This window comes from Ixodes scapularis, unplaced genomic scaffold (assembly GCF_016920785.2).
Source record: "Ixodes scapularis isolate PalLabHiFi unplaced genomic scaffold, ASM1692078v2 PGA_scaffold4__175_contigs__length_147842914, whole genome shotgun sequence".
NCBI classification, from domain to species: Eukaryota; Metazoa; Arthropoda; class Arachnida; order Ixodida; family Ixodidae; genus Ixodes; species Ixodes scapularis.
In genome coordinates, this window is record NW_024609879.1 from 66192309 (window position 1) to 66213624 (window position 21316).

The window sequence follows — 21316 nt, forward strand, 5'->3', positions numbered from 1 at the left end:
TCCCTGTTATGTTCAGTTTCAATTTTATTTTCTACTCTTCTTTGTGTTGTTTCTTCTATGCTAGCAATCTGTGGCATCGCCCTCCCACGCTGCCAAACGGCACGTGCGACGCTGCGGAACGACTCGCGCAAGGAGCTTGTTTGTTAGTTTTCCTGCTTCGAAAATTAAACAGCTTTATGATGTAACTTTGACCAGGCTGATCGCTGTCTAGGCCGCTTCCGCAGTTTTTTGGTGATATGGGTGCTGAACTTAGGAACTCTCACCCCCTGAGGCCACGTATGCACCATTCGGCATAAGCTCTCACTGGCGGGTGCCTGGCGTTGTGGCGACGTCTCCTTGCGGTTCATTCCGACCTCGCCAAGGAACCTCGACTGCTGCTTGTCGAGGGCCGTGCGTTAGATTTCGAACGTCTTTCTCGATCGCTGAGCAGCCATTTCAACCGCAAGCATGGCTAACTGTGACAGGCCACCAACGAACTTCCTAGACAAGGCCGGTACGCCGCCGATACCGTAATACTCTGCTGCCTTAGCATGCCTCAAAGCAAAGGGAAGGAAAATACTTGGCTTATTTTCAAAAGTCCTCTGAAACTTGATTTTTTTCAACCGATTCAAGAGCTGGATAGAGAGGGAATGATCTTACTCGAAGTGAATACATAAACCACAAGGCAAAACGTCTTTTTGCCAGAGAATATTCATTAGTCTGAGCATAGAGGCTGGCAATTGGAGAAGTCCGAAAAGCGCCGGTGGCTAACTGGAGCACCTGATTTTAAATGAGATCCAACATCTTCAATGCTGAAGCTTTGACTGAACTGTACACAAAACTGCCATAATCGAGTCGGGGGCGAACTACTGCACGATAGATGCGTAGGAGATAAAGCCTATCAGAACCCCAAGGTTGATGGGTCAACACTGTGAAAATGCTGAGTAACTTGAAGCATTTTGTCTTTAATTGCTTAATGTGCAAAACCGACTTTCACTTTGAATCTTAGAGAATAGCTAGAAACTTGTGTTCACCTTTCATCACGATAGAAAGTTTATAGACGGTTAAGGAGGGTTCTAGAAAAAATCCTCGCCGACGAGAGAATCATACACAAACATCCTTTTCTGTAGAAAACAAAACCTTTTGTATTAGCCCAGCTTGTTAAAATATTGATTGCCACTGGAACCCTCCTCTCACAAATAGAAAGATTGCATGATGATGCTGAAACCTGGAGGTCATCAACGTAGATAGAATACTGAACTGAACGAGGTATAACACGGGGAATGGAGTTCATGTCTATAACAAAAAAGAGTGACGTCGAGTACACCACCCTGGAAAACTCCGTTATTTCGCAAAAAAAAAAAAAAAAACGAGAGAAGGTGGTATTCAGCTTTACACAAAATGAACGATACTTTAGATAACTTGTAATGGCGCCAAACGTGCGCCCACAGATACCAATATCCGATTAGGTCCTCCACTATGCCAAATCGCCAGGCAAATCATAAGTCTTCTCCAGATCAAAAAACACAGAAAGACAGCGCTGTTTGTTCACAAACGCCTCCCTAACGACTGTCTCCAAACAAACAAAGTTGTCTACCGTGGATCAGGAAAATTGAAAGCCACATTCGTATCTGTATAGAATGTTGTTATTTTCAAGACAATGCAAAAGCCTTCTGTTGATCATTCTTTACAGAGTCTTTGATAAACCACATGTCAAAACTATAGGCCTGTAGCTAGATGCACATGAAGGATTCTTTCCTGGCTTCGGCAAGGGAACAACGAAGGCAACGTTCCAAGCGAACGAAAAATGGCTTTCAGAACAGATTTTATTGAAAAGGCATAAAATAAGCTCAAGACTAGAAGGATGAAGATCTTAGAGCATAATGTAATGGACTCCATCTGGACCGGGTGCAATCTTTTTAGGAGAGTGACGAACCATTTCAAGTTCACGCAATATGATTGGGGCATTGTGTTTATCTTGAAAACCACCCGAAAGGTTCACCGCCTTTTTTTTCTCATCTGTGCTTTGTGTCTAAGGAATGCAGGTGTAGTTTCTTCAGCAAGAAACAAACTCGAAATGCACACCAAAGATATATGCCTGTTCCTCGGGGCTTTAAGGGCATAATTCAATTTTTGTAAAAGAGGAACAGTAAAAACGTGATACGAGCCATTAATTTTATGAACTCGATTCCAAACTTCATTTGGCGTTGTCTGACCATTTACAGAAAATGCAAACCTTTTCCAGCAATGCGTCTTTGATTGCCGGCGAACAAATCCTGGAAGCGCTTTCAATTGTTTGAGCGAAATAAGGTTACGTCGCGTAGGATGTCGTCTAAATTTGCCCCATGCTTAATTTTGCTTCTTACTGGCCTCTTTGCAGTCCTGATTTCACCACGGCTGAGGCCGTTTGGGGAGGTGAGTGGACGTCATTGGTATTGCAAGCATAGCAGCTTCTAGTATGTATTTTGTGACATGACCTGTTGCCTCATCGACAAAGCTCTGATGGAGGGATGTAATAGTTAAAATAGATGATTGCTTAAAAAGAGTTCAGTTGGATTTGTCAAACTTACCCCGAGGTGACCGTGTTGGAAGTGTGACAGGATGATTCTGGATTTCTAAAATAGTGGGAAAATGATGATCAAAATGATTAGGGAAGACTATCCATGACAATAGTGAAAGTAATTTCAGATGCACAAGTGAAAGTCGTTTGATGTGACTGTATGTGTTGCTGTGGAAAAGTGTGTAGCCTTTTTAGAGTTGAGCAAACACAATCCTGTTGAAAGCAAAGAACGATCAACGTGCTCCTCGTGTATCCCTTTGTGCACTTCCCCAAAGAGGGTTATGAGCATTAAACTCACCTAAGAGCACAAAAGGAGGAGGTAGCTGATCACAAAGAGTTTCAAGCTCTTTATACTCGAGGTGATAATTTGGAATTATGTATACAGAACAAGTTGTTATTAAACGGTCAATCAGTATACGGGCAGCAACAGCCTCTAGTGACGTGTTTGAGAAAACTTCAGTGCAAGGGACCAAGCGTTGTAGGACAACGGCAGAACCTCCAGACGAATGGCCCGAATGTTGGCGATCCCATCAAACCAGCTGGAAAGGCTTCAGAATTTTCGAGTAAATTTCCTTTGGGTGAGTCTCTGGCAAACAGAAGGCAACGGGACTGTGTTCCTCTAGCAGGTTAGTAACATCATCATAATTTGCAACTAGGCCTCAACAGTTTCATTGAAGAAGTCGAGGTATTAGTATCAGAAGTATATGCAGGTATACGGAACACAGTCAATTAATTTAATCCAGGAATGTAGTTCCCAGAAAAAACTACTCTAATAGAATTACTGATGTTTTTTTTTAGATTTGGTTGTCTCTCACTCCATATCGTCCTGGTCGTACGAAAGAGTGAAAGGCTCGATGGCCTCGCCCTTCGCCTCCACCTTTTAAGACGAGGCTTACTGTGTAGGTCTGGGCATTGTCGAAATACGGGGCCGAACTCCCCGGCCACGACCGCCCTCACTCAAAGATGTATTAGTGAAGGTGCTGGGCTGAGTGGAGGTGCTGGGCGTCGCCCAACTCCATCCGTCTCTGCCCCTCAGCTACTGGGCGCGATGCCGCTCTTTAGAGGACGCCTTCTCCCATAAGTTGGGGCGAGATACTCGTTCCTTCTTCCCGGGGGGAGACCTCGAAGTGGGGAGAGACAGAGGGGTTCCCTACCTGCCCGTGGTCGAGGGACAGCTGGTGCACTCCCTCCAGAAACCGGGGGAAGCTTCTGCCGCTGCTGGGGGGTCGGGCACCGAAGAGCCACTGCCAGGACATCAGGCGAGACCTGGGTGGCCTTCAATTCTGTTTGCTGTGCTGGTCCCCTCCCCAACGCCTAAGCAAACGTTCTTTCTGCCAAAAAATAAAAAATAAATTGTTGTTTCGCCTCCTGGTAGGTAATGTTTTTTTGTGCTTTCATGGTTAAGATTTCTTCCTCCTGTTTCCATTGTAGGCATGTTCTAGCATAAGCAGCATGGTTGCCTTGGCATTTGACACATTTGAGAGTATTCTCACAAATGTCGGCAACATGATCATTGCTGTCCCACTTTGCGTACGTTTCACGGCCCGGACAGTTTTGCGAGCCATGCCCGAAGCGCTGACATTAGAAACATCTTTGTGTATTGGGAATAGGAGGCCAGACTTTGCAGTGTAGGTAATCAGCTTTCACAGTAGTAGGGAGCTAATGCTACTCAAAGGACAGGATCAATTGCCTGGCTGGCTTCCGCTGCCCGTCTTTACAGATGGTGATCCGCTTGACGGCCACCACTTCCTGTTTCGGGAGTCCAGCCAGAATATCATCCTCCGTGCAGTCAGCCTCAGAGATAACACCTCGAACACTATTCAGTGTCCGATGCGGGCTGACTTTTATCTGGTGTTCGCCTAGACGTGTCAGCTTTAGAAGCGTTCTGCTTTGAACTTCTTTTTCAACCTCGACAAAAAGGTTACCACAAAGCTGTTTCGCCTTGAAAGCTTTGCCAATGATGACAGTAAGGCATTTTGACACTAGGAAACGCGAGAGCTTAGTTGCCTCGCTGCAGCTAGGGCTGGAATGACAAAAAATCTTGGGAACTTTGGTGGTTCAGATGCTTTTTTTTAAAGTAAGTACGGAGCAACCCCTTTTAGGGGCTCGCACCGTGTTGGGTTTGCAAGAGGAGGCAGCCATAGGAGGCGGAAAGTCTTCAGAACTTGTGGTGTGCCGCCCACCACCCAGCCCAACAAGGGAATAAGTAACGCACCATGACAAAAAGGGCTTTGTTGGAGACGAAACGCTATTAGCACTGCCCATGTACTATAACCAAGTGTGGATCTGGACAAGGAGTTTGTCACCACCCAAGGTTAGCCCTTGCCGCCAAAGGAGTTGCAAAAGGCAAGAGAAATTAGAAGATTCAAAAGAAGGAGAAGACAATGGTGAAAGGAGGGCGGGGGTAGCAGATGTGGCGACTGGACTGAATTATCCTGGCCGGGCCTTACCAGTACTCACGTCTAGGAGAAGTGGGCGCCGAAGTGGTGTATTTCCTCACCCTGGGGGCCCCGAAGGGTCCAAACCTACCCCGGGCTCGGCTCAACCACCAGGATGCCCTTTTCCTCGGACACGGGAAAGCCAGGCAAGGCCAGATGTGGGCGGGCGAACCCGCATGGCTCGGGGTCCGTGGTGGCGTTGCTCACCAAACACCTGCATTCGCAGGTGCTCCCTGTGGGGTGCCTCAGGTTCCCCGCTTTCTTGCCCTTGCACGGGATCATCATTACATAAATCGAGAAAAGATTCTCGCTTTCAGTCGCCTTGCACTTGCTCCTAATCTGCTCAACCACAGGTCTTATCTTATAGGCCCTGTCTATTTCAACTGGCTACAGGTTATCGACAAATTGGATAAACATTCGAAGCTTCTTAAAGCACTTCACCGGCATGACACTGGCTACCCTGTAAAATCTGGTCGGATGAGACCAGTACTCTTCAAACAATGGAATCCCGACCACTCCCGTCATGAGAATAATTGTAAGAAAGGACCCCATCTCTTCAGCATGAGTGTAGATTGAACTGCTAGATTCTTGAGTGGAATAAAAAATTGGTCTGATAAACCACACTCACGTAACTCACCATTAAGGAACATAGGAAGCAACGGCGGTGGTGTGATATCCTTCTTTTGGAAGAGCAAACATCGGTTCTGGATCTCAGAGGTCGTGGTCGAAGCTCGTCATTTTGCACTAGTACTTCTTATTTTGTTTAGACGAGGCAACCTTCCTGGGTAAATCGTCTTTGTCTTCCGACGAAGATTCTTACAGTTCCAAGGTTCTACCTTTAGTCTTAAACAAGTCTCATTTTCCGCGTAGGTTTCATCATCGCTTGATGTCTCTGTAGGGGAGACCAAGAGATGGCGCCAGGAGCGCATCGTGATCTAGATAAGCGCGTGCGCCGCGAGACGCGGGGTACTTTTTGCCACTTGATGCTTGGGGAGTAAACGTTGTGGCTCTGCTTCGTCTACGCTCGTCTGCTTCGTATGCCCGGCTGGCGCGTCGCGCCCAGAGCACCCAAGCTCTGAACATGGTGTCAGGAGTGGGATACACCTGCTCGTAGTCAGCGCTACCGCCATGCCGGACGAAGAAAAGAGCGTCCACCTCGGGGCCACGGGGCGTCAACCGCCGTCGCCGTTCGTCTTCACGAGCCCAGGCGAATGGACAACGTGGATTCAAACCTACGAGGACTACGCCTTCGCCACCGGTCTACGTTCTGCAAGCGACGAAACGCAAGAGAACGTTGCTTTATTGCATGGGTCCGCAAGCTCGCACCGTACTAGCTTCGCTTGGCGTGCCAACTCCGGAGACGCAACCGTTTGCCGCCGTCAAGGAGAGGCTGACCCAACAGTTCGTTCATCCGGCGAACGAAATTTACGAAAGCCGAATATTTCATCGCAGGATTCAGTAGCCTGGGGAAACAGTCGACCCGTTTTTCACGGAGCTTCGAACCCTAATCGGACGCTGCAACTATAACAGCCCCGAGATAGAAGACCGCCTAGTGCGTTACAAGTTCGTAGTCGGCTTATTGGACGAGAAGCTATCGGACCAGCTGTGCCGTTCCACACGACTCACCGCTGACGAAGCACTTTTACAAGCCCGCCAGCACGAAGATGCTGAGAGGGAGCGCGCTTCTCGTTCGGCGCAAGCTGCAGCGGCCTTGAACGTCGACGCGACGAAGAAAAAGACTGCGTCATCCGCTCCGTCGTCGCGCGCACGTAACCGGCAGCAGCGTTTGGACAACGCAGTTTGTGGCAATTGTGGGCGTTCTGCGCATGACCGCAAGGATTTTCCAGCGCGGAAGGCAACTTGCAATTTCTGTAAAAAGCAAGGTAATTTTGCAGAAGTTTGTCCCGCGAAGAAGCGCAATGAGAAGTTGGGCTCCGTCGAACTCTGCTCTGTTCGTACGCAACGGTCAAGATACGTCGAAGTAAGCGTCAACGGCCACGTGACAAGGTTCAAGGTGGACTCGGGAGCAGACGTCACCGTCGTTCCGCCGTCGCTTCCAGGCGTTCCTCGCAAGCTCGACGCAGTAGAAGGAGAGCTTAACGGCCCGGGGAACCAGCCGCTGCCTGTTATGGGCCCTTTCCAAGCTACTCTGGCGTGGAAGGACAAGCGCACCGTCCAACAGCTTTACGTCATGCGGTCTCAAACTACACCGCTTCTAGGGCTACCTGCGATAGAAGCTCTCGGCGTGTTTAAGTTTGTGAGCACCACTTCCACCGAGTCCGGAAAAACAGATGGACGTGTTCCGTCTACTAACGCTCGTGTCGGGTGTGTTCCATCTTCTGACGCCCATATCTTTAAAGGGCTGGGCAACTCCAAGAAAAGTACACCATTCGTCTGAAGTCAGGGGCTCAGCCATACTCGTTGAGTGTTCCAAGACGAATACCTCTGCCGCTCTTCGACGTCGTCAAGAGAGAACTTGATGCCATGGAAGCTCAAGGTGTCATCAGAAGGGTTGACAAGACGACAGCATGGTGCTCCGGACTTGTCGTCGTCCCCAACTCGTCGGGTGGGTACAGGCTGTGCGTCGACCTGACCAAGTTAAACCAAGTCATCGAGCGGGAGCGATACGTCCTGCCGACGGTTGACCAGATCCTGGGGCAGCTAGGCGAGGCTAAAGTGTTTTCAAAACTCGACGCGACCTCCAGTTTCCACCAAATCAAGCTCAGCGACGCAAGCGAAGAATTAACGACGTTCATCACGCCGTTTGGTCGCTACTGCTACCGTCGTCTGCCTTTTGGTCTGGCCTCTGCACCCGAGTATTTTCAACGTCAAATGTCACGGGTCCTGGAGGGGTTGCCTGGCGTCGTGAATATGATCGACGATGTCCTTGTTTACGGTAGAGACCTTGAACAGCACGATCAACGCCTTGCTGAGGTACTCCGACGACTTGAGCAAGCCGGGGTCAAGCTCAACGACCAGAAGTGTGAATTCTGGGTTCCCTCGGTCAAGTTCCTCGGAGTCGTCGTCGATGGAGATGGTATCTCACCGGATCCCGACAAGCTTCGTGCCATTCGGGAGCTACCTCCGCCAACGGACGTTGCAGGCGTTCGCCGTCTACTGGGGATGGTGAACCACATTGGACGCTTCCTGCCGCACATTTCGGACGTAACTGCCCCCATCCGTTCACTTCTCAACAAGTCAAGCGCATGGTCCTGGGGAGCAAGCCAAGATGACGCGTTCAAGCGGTTGAAGGCTATGCTGAGCTCGGAAACCTGCATGGCAAAGTACCATCCACGCTATCCTACGATACTGTCCGCAGATGCAAGCTCATTTGGCCTGGGAGCGGTACTGCTGCAAGATCAGCCGTCCGGAGCTCGACGTGCTGTGGCCTTCGCTTCAAGGTCCTTGACTCCGACTGAAGCACGCTACAGTTAGACAGAAAAGGAAGCTCTCGCCGTAACCTGGGCTGTTCTTCGGTTCGACCAATATCTGCGTGGTCTTAGTTTTAACGTGGAGTCAGATCACCTGCCTCTCGTCGCCCTGCTGGGAAAAAAAGAGCTGGAGTTGCTGCCACCGCGAATTCAGCGAATGCGCATAAAGCTGATGCGCTACCAATTCGACGTTCCGCACGTACCAGGTAGACTTCTTGCCACGGCGGACACGCTGTCACGTGCCCCTTGCGACGTTAGGTCTTCTTCTACAGTATTCTCCGTCGAAATTTTCGCGAGCGAGATATTTAAAGTTCTTCCGCCTCCCCTCGCTAACTGGCTGGAAGAGGTTCGTCGTCGACAAGCTGAAGATGGAGAATGTTCTCTCGTCGTCCGCTACTGCCAAGAGGGATGGCCAGACAAGAGGAAGCTGCCTCCCAACTTGGTGCCGTATTGGAAAGAGAGAGGAAGGTTGACAGTCTCGGAGGACCTTCTTCTGCTGGACTGCCGCCTCGTTATTCCTGCTGCTCTGCGTAGCAACGTCCTGGCCCTTCTGCACGACGGCCATCAAGGACTTCGCCGCTGTAAGGAGAGAGCCAGAGAAAGCGTCTGGTGGCCTAACTGCAACAGCCACATCGAACATTTGGTCACCAGCTGTGACAAGTGTGCGGAAACAAGGGTTGTACACTCGGAGCCCTTGATGTCAACGCCTACACCAGATCGGCCATGGCAACGCCTAGCCATTGACTTGTTTCAGCTGAAAGGCCGTGATTATGTTCTCATGATGGACTATTACTCTCGTTTTCCGGAAGTCGTCTCCTTGAGCTCTACGTCAGCCTCAGCGGTTATCGCGGCTATCAAGAGCTGCTTTTCCCGACATGGGATACCGGACGTTGTACGAACAGACAATGGTCCGCAGTTTGCTTCACAGGAATTCGCAAACTTTGCTCTGTCATACGGTTTCGAGCATGAGACCAGTAGCCCTCGGTACTCGCAGAGTAATGGCGCAGTAGAGCGCATGGTGCGCACGGAGAAGGATCTTTTGTACAAGTCCGAAGACCCATACCTAGCGCTTCTCACCTACCGGGACACTCCGGGCGTCGCGGGAGTCTCTCCTGCCATGTTGCTGATGGGTCGGCGGTTACAGACGCGTCTTCCTGCTCTGCCGCAGCGACTCGCACCAGTTCAGCCAAGCCACGAGAGGTTCCGGGCTCAAGACTCCAGGAATAAGGTCCGGCAGGCGAGAGACTTCAATCGCCGGCACAACGCTCGCTCTCTTAATCCTCTCAAGCCGGGTGACAGCGTCTGGGTCACGGATGCCAGCTGTCAAGCACGCGTCCTGAGCCCTGCCCAACGACCACGGTCGTACGTCGTAGAGACTCCCAAGGGAATCCTACAGCGAAACCGCCGGCACCTGGTGCCCTTCTCGCCGACCGTTACAGCGAGGGAGTCTGTCGAGCTTCCTGCTGCCGAAGAGCCTCCAGGACAACCACCCGAAGAAGGTCAGCCTGGGGAGTTGCCCACTTTGTGCTGCTCTTCACCCTCTCTGGATCGTGCATCTTCCCCGCAAGGTGTTACAAGATCACGCTATGGACGTGCCATCAAGCCACCAAGACGATTGGACTTGTAAACATCGCTTTCTTTCGAACTGTGTAACTAGAGTGCAGTAACTAGCTCCGGGGGGAGATGTAGGGGAGACCAAGAGATGGCGCCAGGAGCGCATCGTGATCTAGATAAGCGCGTGCGCCGCGAGACGCGGGGTACTTTTTGCCACTTGATGCTTGGGGAATAAACGTTGTGGGTCTGCTTCGTCTACGCTCGTCTGCTTCGTCTGCCCGGCTGGCGCGTCGCGCCCAGAGCACCCAAGCTCTGAACAGTCTCGATGTTGGATATTGCTACTTCAGGACGAATAGCTGTTGCTCTGTTTCTTAATCGTAAAGTGTAAAATGTACTCGCAGCGACTTCCTGCATAAAAAGATCTAAATCCAAATTAAAACAAAGCCAGAAAAACACCGCGATAGCTGCTGCGTTGTAAAAGGGAAGAAGTCGGGGTAGAAAATATAGCATTGAATTTCGTAGGCTAGATAGGCGGCGCAAGCTACCATCCGTTTCAAATGTTATAGCCACTCTGCATCTATCCACCCATGTATAACCGAATAGCAGAAACGGCAGTGTATCTCATGAGGTACAGAACGATCACTTTTTTTCCGATATTTGTCGAGCGTTTTTTTAATTGCTTCACGATAACTTTTGTATACTCGATTTTGAAATCCCAGCGTTAGATTTTGGTTATCAGGTACAATTCCCGAATAAAAAATAGAAACTACCTTGGCCATGCCGTCGTCAGCACTGGACACCGCCATCTTAACTCTTTAAAAAGATAACATTTTCTAGGGGCTCCAACAGATGGCGCAGGTGTCTCAGCGAACGCGGAGCAAGTGTCCCATGAGATATATTGCCCATTTAGAGGTTGATATTGCTTGTGTGTTTTTTAATAGCGCATTGTAAGTCGGTATTTTGTGAGACACAGAAACCGAAAGAGGGTTAAATATGTACGGGTTGCTGAACCAGCGCGTTGTGTCGTTCTCTTAGGCGAGTAGCACCAAGGGAATTCCGACAAACTAGATCCCCAAATTCACTCGATACACATTTCTCATATCTTTACTTGTGGGGTTCTCTGGTGTTGTACTGTTCGATGGAAGATCTTGGCGTTGTTTGAATATTGGCTGATCTACCGCTAGGTAGGCTTTTCTAGGAACTAAGCGCAGCCGCGCGTTCAACATCTTGAGAAGCGGTCTGATTTTGTGCAGCCTGTAAAATTGGTGATCAATCGCGAGAAATGTGGTGTTTTCGTTGATGTGGAGGAACCACTTGAACTGCTCCAAACTCTTGTAAAAGGTAATTTTCAGAATTGCGTGCTGCCCGGTGTGTCTACTCCAATAAAGTCGTCGCGTGGAGCTTCAGAATGAACATGAAGAGAATCGTTCCAAAGAACTGTGCCAGTTCTGTTTAGTTACACACACCGGCTTGCTTGGCTCGCACTTTACTCAGTACAGATTTGTTTGGTCGACTGTGCTCCAGAATAGATGTAATACAATATCTTGAATATTGTTGAGACTTGTCGAGTTCAGCAACGTCTTATAAAAGTGTGGTATTGCCGGCAAATTAAAAATGAATTTTCGTGTGTGTGTTTTTTTTTTTTGCAGGTTAGTAGTGTCCTGCTTTTTGGTTCTTGGGGCTGGAAGGAGCTCATTATGAAAGAGTGATTCTGTCAGATGATAAAAGTTCATGCAAGGGTAAAGCTTTTTGTCTTCGTTGCATGAAAGGTAGTCGCCATCATTAGATAGCCCACTGTCCTCGTGTTCACTTCCATTTCCAGGCAGTTTCACGCTCTGGAATTGTTGAGAATCCATAGCTGCAAAACATGTACATATTTGTCATCACAACATTTACCATATCTTTAGGGTAATTTCACATAACGTCAGTCAGCCATTTTCTTGCTAGAGTATGTGAGTGAGAAAATGATTTATTTACCGAATAAAATGTCCGAATTTGGGCGTGTCATGCAAATCTTCTAAATACTTGCTCTCAACACGCGCCAAACCTTGCATAACAACAAAATAGCGAACGATATTACGTTAGTGAAAACACCATATAGCAGACTGCACGTTGCGCCACATCTGGCAGAGATACAAAAGAGAATTGCAAACAAAATATAAGGTAAACTATAACAAAACACATATCTGGGGTATTCTAAACAGATTCTAACCTGCTTCTGAAACCATAGTTACCCAGCTTTCACTTCAGAATACTGACAGTTGGCACTATACTTCCTGTCGCGCAAAGCGGAGGTATGTGCGGTATATGGACTCGCATATGTTTAGCACAGATATATGCTGCTAAATCTTATATATAATTAACCAATTTGTTCCATTAAAACCTAACGCCACGGCACCTGCGAAGAAATTTAAGATGAATATGAAACATTTATAAACTCCTGTGTCCGCATCTGCTTTTTGCCACTCGTTAATCCTTCGTAGCATTTAGTAAATGAAGAATTCTGCAGATCATCACGCTAAGCAGGGCAAGCCTATTCGATTTTATGCCCCGTAGTGCCTGGCCTGGCTCATTGAATTGCTGCCTCGCGCAGCAATTCAATGAGCCGTTTCTCGAAGTAACAATTTGTCAACATCAAACTTAAATCTGATCATTCCCGATGAGATTGATGTTCGCTTCTTTACGTAGATAGGTTATGAGCTTTATGAACAGCTCGTCGAGACATCGTCGCACCGGTCATAGAGTGCATCCCAGGGGCACTCGTCGTGCCTATGCAAAGTAAGGAAATATACTTTAACTATATTTTAGTCCTGCGAAGTATGGGACGGTCTGCTAAAAGTCCGTGTAGACTACCAGACTTCACCGACACCCATTTCCCCTTTCGTCCTCAGCATCCTTAAAACGTCAAGCACATTTTATCGCGAAACATTTTCATCTCTTTGTAGTTTTTCTGTCTACAGTGTTATGTTGAAAAAATTTCAGTGTGTTGCTGAAAAGCACTTCATCGCTATATCTGGTGCCAGCTTTGCTACATATAATCGTCGTTCGTGATGTGTGAACTCGAGGCTGCACTCTGTGTTAAAAAGATATCCGCACCTGGGCCGGACAGAATTTATCACGAGATGCTGAGGCACCGGCATAATGAATCCTTTAGTCATCTACTTACATACTTCAGCTATCTCTGGTAAATGGCTGCCTTTCCACCATTCCTAGAGGTGTGCCCTTAATATACCTTTGCTGAATCCAAGAAAATGTTCTTCCTTGCCATGACTTATAGTGACCTGGGAAAAGCTTAGTAGAGGCTCGTAAACATATGCCTTATTTTCTTTTTGTAAAAGAACATAAAGCGTAGGCATAGGGATAGGTTTTATATACAAATAAGTGGGTATTCGGAATAGGACGATCGACTTTAGGTCATCTGGTACGCCTTCCTCCGCGAATCGGGTTGTAAACCGGCTGCTGTGTGTTTCAGTCATTTTTATTTGCAAAGTGCATACCTCACAACATGAATGCGTGGAGTCTTTCGGAACCCGTCGAGAGTGAAGTGCGTGGTCGCATGCTCCGATATATACAAAACTTGTTATGCAGACGTACCTGTTATGTTACATTACGCTGCACATTGTTAGGAATTTTCAAAGAAAAACAATGGTGTTCTATAGGGACGATAGAGGTGTACAGTATTCGCAGTTAAGATAAAGTCTGGTGAAAATAATCCCACAATAGGTTGCTTTTCCATTTATGTTGATGATGTGAAAAAACTCTTTTCCGCCCACAATACCCTTGTTTGTGAGCTGGATTTCCAGCTCACAATAAACTGGATGATCAAACGGAAAAATAAAGACTGTTTCGAATTTCTCCCGGAAAGCACGTTCTGTTTGTTGGAACGTTTAAATGGTTCGTGGTAAGCCATATCCCTGGCACGAGGAGATCAAAGACAACGAAGTGAAAAAGAGGGGATTGAGAGCTCGTGTGTCGAAACAACATGGGAACGACACGTCAGATTGCATCGCTTGCGGCTTGTAGATAATGTAAATAAACGTTTGCTTGAACGTAACCATCGACAACTACCAAAAGGTCCCTTCATTGCTGCCGAAACCCGGGAGAAAAGACTCAACGAAGAGAACCTGGTGGTTTACAGCAACTCTCCATCAAGCCAAGACAGAAAGATCATCGATCATAGACGTCCTCAAGAACAAACAGAAGACGCATCGGATGCAAGTGACACGACTTATAGGCGAGGCCGATGCGTTACTACTCTTAGCTACGCCAAGTGTCAGCAACCTCGAGGTTCTAATCGAGCGTACTCATCTGGCCCGCGACCACCTGAACGATGTGGAAGCGGCGATCGAACCTCTGATCACGGGGCAAGATGCAGAAGCAGAGTTCACTCATGGGATCGAGTATTCGGACAAGATCGTCGCGTATCTCACCAAACTCAAACAAAATATGAAGAGCGCGGAGGGCAGCCATCCAGCAAGGAGGCCATCGAACGAAGATCGCAACGGAGGGTCCTTGATTACATAAAAGATCAAAATCCACAAATTCAAACTAATCCAATTCAACGGGCACCTAAAGGACTGGCAGCAATTCGATACCGCCATTCAGCAAAATACGGAACTCACGCCTACAGGAATGTTCAACTATCTGCGATCAGCGCTGACCGGCGATGGAGAAGCCGCCATCGGTGGATTACAGCCGACCGCTGACTGTTACGCGGACGCCATTGAGCTCCTGCAGCAGCGGTTCGGGAAGCAAGGGACACTTATCCAGGACCATATGAAAGTTCTCATGGACATACAGCCAGTGCCACCGCAACGGAACACCCCAGCCCTACGGCGCTTATACGACACTCTACAGGTGCACATCAGAGGCCTTAGAGCGTTAGGGGTGGGCGAAGAGGCGGATAGGGCTATGCTCTACACAGTTCTTTTGCGAGTGCTACCGAGAGATATCACTCTCGATATCAACCGAAAGATATTAGCGCAGGAGAACGGCAATGCCAACGCCACAAGGCCATCAATGGCAGACGCAAGTTTGGAATCCAGCCCAGAGCAAGTCCGCCTGAGGGCTCTACGGTCTCTACTCGACTTTCTACGCACCGACGTGGACAGCCGCGAAAAGACATCCAAACACCAGCTGGAATACGTCGTCGGAAAGCCAAAACCTCCTTCTCTGACGCATGATTCTATGAAGAGGTCAACGATTAACGCTCAGACTTGCAACTCTACTGCGGCGGCATTGCACGGCAGCCTGGACGGCTTAAAGTGCTTCCTTTGCAAATAAAAAGCGCACGGAACATCGGAATGTAACGCAAGAATCGAGCTAACGGAGAAGAAGCTTAGGTTGCAAACAGAACGAAGATGCTTCCACTGTACGAAGGCCAATCGCGTGGCAAGAATATGTCGAGGAGCACCCAGCTGTGGCAAATGTCGAGGCAGGGACGCGTCCACCATGTGCGACCCTAATTACGTGCCGGGACGAATGTACACCAGATTGGATTAGACGGAACCGAAGAACCCGGCACCGGTCGCTATGCCTGTACGTGGTCGGAAGAGCAAGCCGGCAGGGCTCCTAGAAACGGTTACTGCGTGGGCAGAAGGTAAAAACAGAAGAAAACTTGCCCGTATTATCTTCGACAGCGGCAGTCAGCGCTCCTTCATAACTGAAAAACTCTCTCAGCGACGGGACTGCAAATAGCTCGGGACAGAGATCCTCACAATCGGCTTGTTCGCGGGCGAAATTACTGAACGTACGTTTCGCAAGGTTCAGGTTCCTTTGCAAGACTAACTCCACAATAAACGATATGATATCGACGCTCTCGAGACACCTACCATATGTGAGCAGGATCTTCCGAGCCCAGATGAAGCCATCGTGGCAACATTAGAGGGACTCGGCTGTCCAGTGGGAGACAACGTGACCGGACTGGAACAACGCGGCGTCGACATACTGCTGGGATTAGACCACTACTGGTGCTGCATCACACGAAGAATTCACCGACTGAGCGGACGCCTTACTGCAGTAGAAACTACATTCGATTGGGCGGTCCAGACACGGACGCAAAAGGAATCGACAATCATGAGTGACTTCCAGGCGATCGTGCTAATAGCAACGCTGCAGGATCTAGAAACCACATCGTCTCTCCGGCATTTCTGGGAGCTAGAAAGCGTGGGAGTTACCGAGCCGCCAGTAGAAGCCGTGAGACGAGAGTTCGGAGCCGACATTAAGAAGACCGCCGGTAGATACGAAGTGGGCCTTCCGTGGAAATCGGACGTAAGGCTGGCAGACAACACGGAGGTGGCAAGAAGGAGGTTGCAGAATCTGCGTAAGAAGTTGATCGAAAACCCCGACCTCCTAGAGAAGTATGACGAAGCAATTCGGCAATACGAAGACAACGACATGGCAGAGCAGGTCAATGAAGAAAAAGAGAACGAAGGTGCAGCAAGGGTTGTGGGCGCTCGGCCCGCCACCCCGCGCCCATCCGGCCAACGACGCGCCACCGCCCTGGGGGGCGGCTCCTCGGCTCAGCGGACAAGATATAAGCGCGTGCGGCAGCAAGCAGGAGGACTGTTCGGTTCGCCCAGCCGTCAAGCGTACTGGCCGATGGTAATAAATCTCAGTTTGTGAGAAGGACGAGCCGTCTGGTCGATCTCCCGCGGCGGACGACGGAAGTCGAACGCCATACCTGGTCCCCAACGGGGATTCCTTCGTCCGTCGTCAGGGGATCGTCCCGGCCACACGGTTCGTACTGTTTTCCTATTTTGTATTTGTCGCGCGAGTGTCTCTTCTTTTCCCTGTATTTTCTTATCTTCTTTGTGCCCGGCCAGTACAGTGTTCGCGGTTCGCACGTCGCTGACGGAGCGGTTTTTGTTTTGAATTCTACTCTACGTTTTTTTTCTTCCCCTTTTCGCGTTCGCGTCCTTTTTTTTTTTTCTCTTGCCGTGTTTCTTTTTCTTTTTCCTTGAACATGCCACCCAAGAAGCAGCCCCCGGACCGGCCCGCGGATGGCGACTCCAGCGAAAGCGACGTGGAGCTCGGCCCGTCCACCGCGGACGTCCTGGCGCTGATGCAGCAGATGTCCGCCACCCTCACGCTGCTGACAGAGCGCCTGGCAGCCGGCACGGGCGGGACCGGCGGCCAGCAACCGCGTGAGCCTGAGCTTCATCCACGACTCACGATTCCCGTCTACACGGGTTTCGACGACCGGAAGTCTGTCGCCGACTTCCTTGGAGAGCTGGACGTCTACGCCCGGGCGTCCGGCTCCTCGGAGCGCCACGTCCTCGAGAGGATCCTCCCCATGGCCCTACAGGCGAGCGCGAGACGTTGGTGGGTGCAGCAACCCGCTTTTCCTTCCCTCGCAGCCTTCACCTCCGCCTTCCGCGAAGAATTCCTGCCAGCAGGGTACGCGGTCAGGGTCCAGCGTGAGCTCGAGCGTCGCACTCAGCACCCAGAAGAAAGCCTCGTTGAGTATATCCGGGCTATGCAAGAGCTGTACAACAGAGCCGCGAAAGCTGCTCCTGAGTCGGAGAGGGTCGCACGCATCATCCGCCAATGCCACCCCCGTTTCCACGTGTATCTGCATGGACGCACCTTTACCGACGTGGAAGACCTCGTACGCGCGGCGCGCGGCGTCCAGGAGTTGCTCCTGGCCAGCGACGAGTACAAGCCGCCGCCTCCAGCGGAAGACGCCCTCGAACCCTCCTGCGCATGGGTTCCTCCCGCACAGCAACGCAGCGTCCACGTCCGTGCCCCTCCGACTCGGCGCCCGCCTGAAAGGGACGGCGCCTTCGCATCCGACGAGAACCCCGATGCCTACGCATCGGGCGGGGTTAGCGACAGCTTAAATTCCCGACCAAGGGAAGCCCCAGGCGCCTGGGACTGGTTCCCCCAGGGCCCGCACATGGGTGGAAGCCCCGCCGCGGGTGCCGCGAAACCCCGAAAGGGGCCGGCTGCAGTTCCGTGACGGCGAAAGCCGGCTGCACGAACCCCTGCAAGATCTCCAGATTGCCGGAAGGCCCCAGCGGCAGCCGAGAGGCGGCTGGCATCGTGGGAATGATCCGGCGGAGCCGAGCGGCAGCCGGCGACGGGGAAGTGAACGGGGCAACGTGGGAACCCAGCGGCAGAACGACTCCTGCTACAACTGCGGACAGCGTGGCCACTTCCGCAGCCAGTGCCCACAACGGCGGTCCCGTGAGCAGCGAGAGCTGCCTAACCACGGAAACCAACGAGGCCCGCGGCGCTGAACCAGGATATCTCGCCGCCAAGGCCCGCTACCAGCCCCGGGAAATGTGAGTCGCCAGCAATCCTTCCTTCTGTATGTCGAGTTCGACCTACACACCATAGTATCGAGCCACGCATGACAGTTTCTTTACTCGGCGTGCCTTTTGCCGCGCTTCTTGATACCGGCGCGGGAGTTTCGCTTATCGGCGACGTAGTTCTCGAACTCTGCAAATCGAGGAAGGTTAAGCTCCGTTGTTCGAGCACGCTTTTGCAGTTAGCGTCAGGCGCGCCAACAAAAGCAGCAGGCGCAGTAAGGCTGAGGATTTCCTTCGACGGAAAAACGCGGCGTCAGCGTTTTCTTTATCTGCCAGCTCTCTCCGTACAGATTATCTTGGGCCGAGATTTCATTGCAGGCGAAAAAATTTCCCTCGACTACGCTGCCGGCGGATATCGGCTCGGCGACCAGCCACACGTGACCCCCTTCACCAAACGTGAAGACTGCGTCACCTGCGCAACCCTTCCGGCCCACTACACAGCGCGGCCAGCTGCAGTTCTTCCTGACGGCATCCGAGACTCCCTCAACGCGTGCCCAGCAACCAGCTCGCAAAAGCAGCAACTCGAGAGCATCCTGCAGCCCTTCGCATCGATGTTTACGGAAACCCCGGGCAAGACCGACGTGTTGCTGCACCGCATCGAGACTGGTGACGCCCGACCATTGCGGTGCAACCCCAGGCCCCTCAGCGTCCACAAGCGAGCCCTACTAGACGCAGCACTACAGGAGATGCTGGATACCGGAGCAGTGCGAGAGTCCCAGAGTCCGTGGGCCTCTCCCGTCGTCTTGGCTCCGAAGAAAGACGGCTCGGTACGACTTTGCGTAGATTATCGCCGCCTCAACGCAGTGACGGTGAGAGATTCGTACCCGTTTCCTTCCATCGACTCGGTTATGTACGCGATTGACAACGCAAAAGTGTTCACCACTCTGGAGTGCAGTCGAGGTTTTTTGCAGATTGAGATTCATTCAGAGGACGTACCAAAGACTGCGTTCACTTGCCACCGAGGATTGTTTGAACTTACTCGCCTCCCCTTTGGCCTTTCCAATTCTCCCGCTAGCTTCCAGCGTTTAATGGATATCGTTCTCGGCGACACAAAATATAACTTCGCCATGGCGTACATGGATGACGTCGTTATTTTTTCCCAGACTTTCGAGGAACACTTGAAGCATCTTGGGATCGTCCTCGAGCGCCTGCGCAACGCCGGCCTGACGATTCACCCCGGCAAGGTGCAGCTCGCTTCACCACACATTAACCTCCTTGGTTTTGTAGTGGACAATGGAATTCTTCGCCCCAACGAGGACAAGCTGCGTGCAATAACAGAATATCCGCAGCCACACGACGTCAAGAGTTTGCAGCGGCTTCTTGGATTAATTGGATTTTATCGCCAGTTCATCCCTCGCTGCGCCGAGATTGCTAACCCCCTGACCTCGCTCTTGCGCAAAGGCGAAAAATGGCTGTGGGGGGAGGATCAGCGCGTCGCTTTCCTTCAGCTTTCGAAAGCAATCACCGACGTCGCCTCTTTGCAGTTGCCGGATCTCAACCGACAATTTGTCGTCCAAACAGATGCCAGCAACTCCGGCCTGGGCGCAGTCCTCCTTCAGGAACACGACAACGTTCTTCGCCCAGTCGCCTTCGCTAGCCGCACGCTGACAGCGGCCGAGCGAAACTATTCCGTGACGGAAAAGGAATGTCTCGCCATTATCTTCGCCCTCAAGAAGTTTAACATGTATCTTGATGGCGCTTCCTTTCAGATACAGACGGATCACCAAGCGCTCTCCTGGCTGAAGAATTTGCAGAATCCAGCCGGACGTCTTCCACGATGGGCTCTGACACTGCAAGCGTACGACTACACTATCGCCTATAAGAAAGGAGCAACTAATATTGTGGCAGACGCACTGTCACGGGCTCCTTTGCAGGTCCCTCCCACTGAGACGGAACCAAAGTTGGTGGGATTAACCGACATCGTGGCCCGCACTTCGGAGTCACGGTGGGGGACGTTGGTGAGCAGAGCAGACCTCCGCAAGGCCCAGCAGGAAGATGGACTTTGTCGACGCGTGTGCGAGAGGCTTGCGGCACGAAGAGCAAGCGGCACCGGAAGCGACGACGAGTACGACTCGTACCTGCTGAGCGAGGACGGACTTCTTCTCCGCTACATCCCCCAGGCAGACGACGACACCGATGGATCGCCTTTCCGTAACGTGATACCTCGGAAGCTGCGCAAGGCATTCATCAGGTACTTCCATGATTCAGCATTAGTGGGTCACAGCAGCGGCAGTAAGACTTACGATAAGTTATGTCGTGTTGCGACTTGGCCAGGAATCAGGCAGGATGTACTGAAGTATGCTCGCAGTTGTCCAGTGTGTCAGAAGGCGAAACCTCGCGGAGGCCAACCACCAGGATTAATGCAGCCAGTCGTTAGCCAGTCGCCTTGGAAGATTGTTGCATGTGATGTCATGGGACCGTTTCCACGTAGTCCTCGCGGAAATCAGTACCTACTTGTTGTGACTGACCACTTCACCAAGTGGGTCGAACTGTTCCCATTACGGAAACTTCTTTCGCAGCGGATCTGGGACTGCCTTCTGTCCGTTTTCACCAGATTCGGCTTTCCTGCAGAGCTCATCACGGACGGTGCTTCCTACTTTCGAAGCAAGATTTTCGTCGACACCTGCGCTGCGCTTGGGATACGGCACAAGCTGACTTCGCCGTATCATCCGCAAGCCAACATCACGGAGAGGATCAACCGCAGCCTCAAAATGATGTTGATTTCCCACACAGCCCGTCACAAGGACTGGGATGCCAAGCTCGACGAGATAGCATTTGCAACGCGCACCACGGTCAACCGATCCACTGGTTTCACCCCTGCTCGTCTCAACTTTGGTAAGGAGCTAACCTTCCCAATGGAAAATTCATTTCTATACACAGATGTTGCGCAGAATGGACGCCCATACGCGCAGTTCGCCCAGGACGTCCATCACCGACTCTCGTCGGCCGTTCGTGAAGCACGAGAGAACCTCGACGTCGCTCGTCTTCAACAGGCCGCCCAGTACGACAAGGGCCGCCGCAACGTCCACTTTCAGGTTGGAG